General features: G+C 38.4%; 1 long non-coding RNA gene across 1 annotated transcript in view; it reads left to right on the top strand.

Moving 5' to 3' along the window:
* Positions 1-802: 802 nt before the first annotated feature.
* Positions 803-6,982, top strand: part of LOC139356133 (uncharacterized) — an 18,819-nt gene continuing 12,639 nt past the window's right edge. The window contains exon 1 of the long non-coding RNA XR_011607530.1: positions 803-987. This is a non-coding gene — a long non-coding RNA (uncharacterized lncRNA). The remainder of the gene's footprint in view (positions 988-6,982) is intronic.

The raw sequence follows: 6,982 nt of genomic DNA, 5'->3' as shown, positions 1-6,982 counted from the left end.
GTGAGTTGCAAATGACCTGTAATCCCATGAGAAAGCAATACAGGCTCCTGGTTTTCTGTCTTTGTGACTTTTTCCACAGCAATATTGCAGCAAGAGATGATGAAAATACCCATACCAGAGTATTTTCCGCTTCAGAAAAAGTAACATAAGCATTCAGATTTTTACAAAATGGTAATGAACCCTTACTTTTATTTATATAAGCATTTCTAGTTAATTCTCAAGAAAAGTTGTACTCCATTTATCTTTATGTATTTGCTTGCTTTCTGCAGGGAATCAATAATTGGCAATCACAGCTTCAAGAAAGACGTTATTTAGAGGTTTTTTCCAAAATGTTTAGAGACAGGTAGTTTTTCTTGGGCATTTCTATAAAGGGTCTTTATCAGCTCAAACATTCTGCTTCCTCCTGTATGATTTGGTTGGTAAAGGCAGCATATGCAAGTGTTTTGGGTAGAGATATATATCATGTGTATGACTTTTGAAATCATTCAAAATTGGCTTTAAATTGCTGCTCTGCCCTTCTTAGCACATAACACAGAATAAATTACTCATCCTGCCTCAGCCTTAGTCTCCACATTGTTAAAATGGGGATAGTAAGTCAGGAGCCAAATTCCCCTGACTGATGTAAGAGTGAAGGCAATGCCAACAGCTCAAGTAATGCACATCTGCTTCCCTAGAAACACTCATTATGTGTCAGGTATTCTGTTTAGCAGAGGCATTGTTCTAAAAATTACCGTTAGTTTAATAGAATTTTAAATACGTCACAGACTATGATAGAGTAATTTTTATGGACTGGTCTCACAAACACGCACCATACTAGACCATATCTATGAAGTGACTGTTTTCGGGCATTGGACAATGTGCAGCATAAGAATATGACCACGGGGACAAGGGAAACTCATGATTCTCCTGGCTCTCTGTGGGGGAGCAATTCCCTGAACAGCAGTGCAGTAAGTTGGCCCCCATGCGGAGAATGGCAACTCCACGGAGGTGAGAAGGCAGGGGTCAGAGTGTGAGTGGTTTGGGAGTCTGTGGGGCAGAAGAAGGGGGCGTCATGGCGATTGCGAGCATCCCTTTGGGGACGCATCATAAGTCTAGGCTGCATATGCTTATGCAGCGATGACTGCTCCCGTCTTCACATAAACCTGCTTAAGGGTTTATGTTAAGGGGAGATTAAGCAGAGGACAGAGATAGGAGAGTCCTGCTGAAGGACATCGGGAGTCCAGCCTGCTATGATGGAGAGATGTTAAAGACATCTCATCAACAGCAGTCAGGCACAGAGCTGAGATGCTAGATGTTTCATTTTGGGCATAGAAGCCACCCCCTAGGGTAATTCCTGCTGTGGCCCCACCTTCACAAAGCCTAAACCACATCATCACAAAAAATCCTTAGAGAAGGGAGATTTCAGAAGTTCAATTGGGAAATGAATTGGTCTTTCCATAGATCAGACCTGACAAAGCATAAAACCAAGTCTAGGTTTAGCTTGGTGGCTCACGCCTATAATCCCAGTACTTTGGGAGGCTGGGATGGAAAGATCTCTTAAACCCAGGGGTTCTAGATTAACCTGAGCCACATAATAAGACTCCATCCCTATTGAAAACAAAACATGATATGGGTATTATGGTGTGTGCCTGTGACCCTAGCTACTCAGGAGGCTGAGACAGAAGGATCACTTGAACCTGGTAGCTTAAGGCTGCAGTGAACTATGAGGACACCAGTGCACTCCAGCCTGGGGAACACAGCAAGACTTCATCTCTAAATACATAAATAATTTTAAGAAAATACAATATTTAAAAAAGCAATTCTATAGAAATTCAAAGTCATCGGCAGTAACTATATTGCCTGCTAATAAAAAATCAACAGTTTTCAGACGATGAGAACAGAATTCAGAGGCTGTGCAATGTGTCATCTACAATGTCCCAGGACACAGTAACAAAATAACAATGAGATATACAAAAGAATAAGTAAATATGACCCATAGGGGAAAACAGGCCATCAGAAATATATCCCTTTTATGGCGCAGATGCGCTCTTGTAATTATATTGAAAGAATTAAAGGAAGATATGATCTTAATGAATGGAGACACAGCCTCAGTGAAGACACGGAAAGCATGGCAGAAACCAAATGAAAAGTTCCGGCATTGAAAAGGCTATTCCTGAACCAAAAATTCTACTGTGTAAGCTTCGCAGAATAAAAGAGTCAGTAAATCAAAGGTGTTGATGGATATCATTGCATCTGAAGTACAAAGGATCAAAATAAACCCTTGAGGATAAATGAGTGGAGTCTCCTGGTCCCACGAGAAAATACCATGTGTAGTATATGTATGCTACAACCTAATACGTGTATGCTAATATTTTGAGTTCCAAAAGGACCGTGAGGATAGGAGAGGAAAAGTATCTGAAGAAAGAATAATTGCAAAATCCCCAGGTTTTTATAAAACTTCAACTCACACACCAAAGCAGAATAAATAAAAAGAAAAGCAGATGTAACACTATCCAAGATAAAGATGAAATCTTGAAAGCAACCAGAGCAAAATGATATATTACAAAAAAAGAGAAATGTTGTATACCTTTCTATTAATTCTTATCAAATAATACTAGAAGATAATAAAAAGACCGCTTTAAAGTACTGAAAGATAAAATAAACAGCTCAGAACCGTACATCCAGTAAACATATCCTTCAAAAACAAGGGTTAAATTAGATTTTTCCAAAGAATTTGTCACCAGTAGACTTAAACTCTAAGAAATGCCAAGTAATATTCTCAAGATGAAAGAAAATGATATTAATTGGAAACTTGAATTTCACAAAAGAATAAAGAATACTAAAAGTAGCTCTATGTTGGAAAATAAAAAAAGACTTTTCCATTTTCCTAATTTCTTTTAAAAACTGTTTAAAAATAATATTGTAAATTAAATTTTATAGCATTTATAGATACAAGATGTGTGACAAGAAGAGCTTGGATGATGGTGGGCAGGTGAGTGAGACTGCAATCTCATAATTCTGTTACATCTGGAAAGTGAAGTGTTCTGAGTGGGAGGAGGCAGCAAGCGTGAATTATAACATGTGAATTGTGAACTGTAGGGTGTGGAGTATAAAGTATGAAATGGCAAAATGCTGACTCTATATAATATTTGACAAATTGAGGATTCATATTGTCAGCCCTAGGGCAACCACTAAAAATAAGTTTAAAATATGTCTAGTACAGAATTGCAGTGGAGAGAATAAGGTGGAATTCTAAAAATAAGTTACATAAAATAAAAGCAGTTAAAGGGCAACAGAGGAGCAAATAGAAGTGACAAATGAAAGAAAATCACAAAATGGCACGATTAAATCCAACTACGTCAATAATGACAGTAAACGTAAATAGACTCAAGATCTCATCAGAAGGCAGAATTTTTCAGACTAGATAAAAAGCAATATGTACTTCCTAAAAGAAATGCTATTTTAAAAAAAGAAAAATTACTTGAATTACAAGGAAAGAAAATGTACAACATGCAAACCAATAAAAGTATGCTAACATAGCTATATCAACATATTAAAAGTAGACTTCATAATAAAGAGTATTAAAGAGAAAAAGAGAATTATAAGGAAGATATACTATCTTAAATAAATATATATCTAATGGCAAAGCTTGAAACTTCAAGCTTTATTAAGAAATGAACTAAAACAAATAACAGTAAACACTATCCTTGAACTAAAATAAGTGAACTAAAACAAGTTCACAATCAGTACTTGATAAAACAATTAGACAAACTGTCAGTATATAAAAAACTGTGTATATAATTATATATTATATACAATAATAAGTATATATAAAACTGTCAGCATGAGGGGCTGAGAATGATGGCTTCCAGCTTCAACCATGTCCCTGCAAAGGACATGAACTCATTTTATTTATGGCTGCATAGTATTCCACGGTGTATATATGCCACATTTTCTTTATCCAGTCTCTCATTGATGGGCATTTGGGTTGGTTTCAAGTCTTTGCTATTGGAAATAGTGCTGCAATAAACATACATGTGCATGTGTCTGTGTAGTAGAATGATTTATAATCCTTTAGGTATTCTCAGCAAACTAACACAGGCACATAAATCCAAATGCCGCATGTTCTCACTCATAAGTGGGAGCTGAACAATGAGAACACGTGGACACAGGGAGGGGAACATCACACACCGGGACCTGTCGGGGGGGGTGGGGGGGCTAAGGGAGGGAGAGCATTAGGATAAATACCTAATGCATGCAGGGATTAACACCTAGATGATGGGTTGATAGTTGCAATAAACCATCATGCAATACATCATCATCATGTAACCAACATGTTACATCATGTATATCTATGTAACAAACCTGCATGTTCTGCACATGTATCCCAGAACTTAGAGTAAAAACAGAAAAATGATATAGGATATAAAGATTCTCTTACACACACAGACACACACCATATACACACATATACATTCACATACACATGTATTGGATCCATAATAATTTTTATATATCACAAGTTAATAATAAAAATCCAAACAATCCAAGTAATTTTTTTAAAAAAAAGCATGGCAAACTATTTGAACAGACAAAGATATTCAGGTATTAAGATTTTTCTTAATCTTAGAATATGAAAAGATGTTCCACTTTACTCATCATGGAAGTGCTAACTAAAATTAAAATGAGATAACACTTCACACACTCGAATGACTAAAATTAAAAAGGCTGACAATACCAAAAATTAATGAGGATGTGGAGCACATGAAACTCACATACCTCGCTGATGGGAATGTAAAACTCCACACCCACTGTAGAAAATAGTTCTGCAGCTTTTTATAAAATTAAACCTATGAACCAGCAAGTTCAGTCCAATGGATTTATCTATCAGAATTTTAAAAACAAGCTAACCACAATGCCGCCAAAGCCTTATACACCAGTGTTTGGAGCAGTTTTATTCATAATAGTCACACTGGAAACAACCCAAATGCCTGTCCACCGTTGGAATGAAACACCATTCAGCAGTAAAAAGGGACACACTTTTTGTGCGGATCTGACACATCGTAATATTGATGAATCTTAAAAGCATAAAGCCAATTCAAAGAAGTCAGATAAAAAAGAGTATGTTCTATATGATTCAATTTATGTGAAGTTCTAAAACATGCAAAAGTTATAGTGGTGAAAACTAGCTTAGGCGGCTTGGGGTGGGGTAGAGGGTAGACAGAGGGATGTGAAGGGACAGGTGGGAGCGTTCTAAAGTCATGGGAATGTTGTGTGTCTGGGTCAAGGTGGGGATCACGTGTCAAAACTGGTCAGTCTATACACTAAAAACACATGCATTTAATTTAAGGTAGACTGTTGCCAATAAAGTTTATTTTAAGTCAATTAATTTTTTAAAAGGAAGACATAGACCTCCAGATCTATTTTGGATAAGTTCCAAAATGTAGTTAGCAGACCATTAGGAAGACTGAAAAAGTGTATTAAAAGATGGCACAGTTTCCCAAAGATTGCCATTTTCCTCCAGAATCATATAGATGCTAATTTTCATTGGTGACAACCAGGCATAGTCAGGCATCCACTAGTCCTGTGCCAGGACCCAGGCAAGGCAGCAGAATCCCCAAATCATATCTCTTTTCTTTTCTCTTCTCTCTTTTCTCTTCTCTCTTCTCTTCTCTTCTCTTTTGAGATGGAGTTTCACTCTTGTCATCCAGGCTGGAGTGCAATGGCACAATCTTGGTCCACTGCAACCTCTGCCTCCCGGGTTCAAGTGATTCTCCTGCCTCAGCCTCCCAAGTAGCTGAGATTAGAGGTGCATGCCACCATGCCTAATTTTTTTTTTTTTTTTGTATTTTTAGTAGAGACGAGGTTTCATCATGTTGACCAGGCTAGTCTCAAATTCCTGACCTCAGATGATCCACCCGCCTTGGCCTCCCAAAGTGCTGGGATTACAAGCATGAGCCACAGCACCTGGCCAATCATATATTTTCTTACATCTCCTTCCCCACATTGCACTTGTAGACTCTTCCTCCCCAGGACTGCGTGGCCATAGTTTTCTGTAACATGCTGCTAGCCCTATACCACCGCACCAGCCAAGGCTTTACAGCATCTGGACTTTACCTCTGAAGATTAGACAAAGAGAATGCTGACTAGGGAAACCCAGTCTGGTTTTATTCTTAGCCTATGATAGCTATGGGAAGCTGGAAGCTGATGGATATGATGAAGATAGTGAAAACGACACTCAAAAAACCAGCTCAAAATTCATCATTAGGCATATTCCCTGAACTCATCTAATCATTTGAGTTCCAGACTATTCCCTTCCTACGTGCGTATTCTGACTGGGATTCTGGTGTATTTATGGAAGACGTGATCACAAAGTTAGTTAGGATTGTAAAAGAGTGTAAGATTTAAAGAACTATGCTATAGGAAAGAAAGAGTCTCTGCCAGCTTTCGGAAAACAAAACAAAACAAAACAAAACAAAACAAAAAATCAGTTCCCTAAGACAAGTCACAGTTTCTCTTTCCCACACTCATGTGCAATATAGAATCCCTTCCTGGGTTCATTAAGGCCACAGTAGACAAAGGGGTCTCATGACATACAAGACAGGGAGATGAGAACTCAAGCTCATCAGGAGAGGAGAAGAAGGGGCCCCCTGTGGTCAGATGTGAATTTCAAAATGGCTACCTGAACTATGTGCTGAGCAACATAACATTTGTTCTATCAAATGGTAAGGATCGGTCAGAGAAGTGGCTCATACCTCTAATCCCAGAACATCGGGATGCCTAGGTGCGCATATCACCTGAGGTCAAGAGTTCGAGACCAGCCTGGCCAACATGGTGAAACTCTGTCTCTACTAAAAATACAAAAACTAGCCAGACGTGGTGGCGGGTGCCTGTAATCCCAGCTACTCAGGAGGCTAAGGCATGAAAATTCCTTGAACCTGGGAGGTAGAGGTTGCAGTGAGCCAAGACTGTGCCGCTGCACCCCAGCCTGGGCAACAAGAGC

This window comes from Macaca nemestrina, chromosome 9, assembly GCF_043159975.1.
Source record: "Macaca nemestrina isolate mMacNem1 chromosome 9, mMacNem.hap1, whole genome shotgun sequence".
Taxonomy (NCBI): Eukaryota; Metazoa; Chordata; class Mammalia; order Primates; family Cercopithecidae; genus Macaca; species Macaca nemestrina.
The sequence above is the reverse complement of the archived record's forward strand: the minus strand, read 5'-3'. Positions and strand labels throughout refer to the sequence as shown.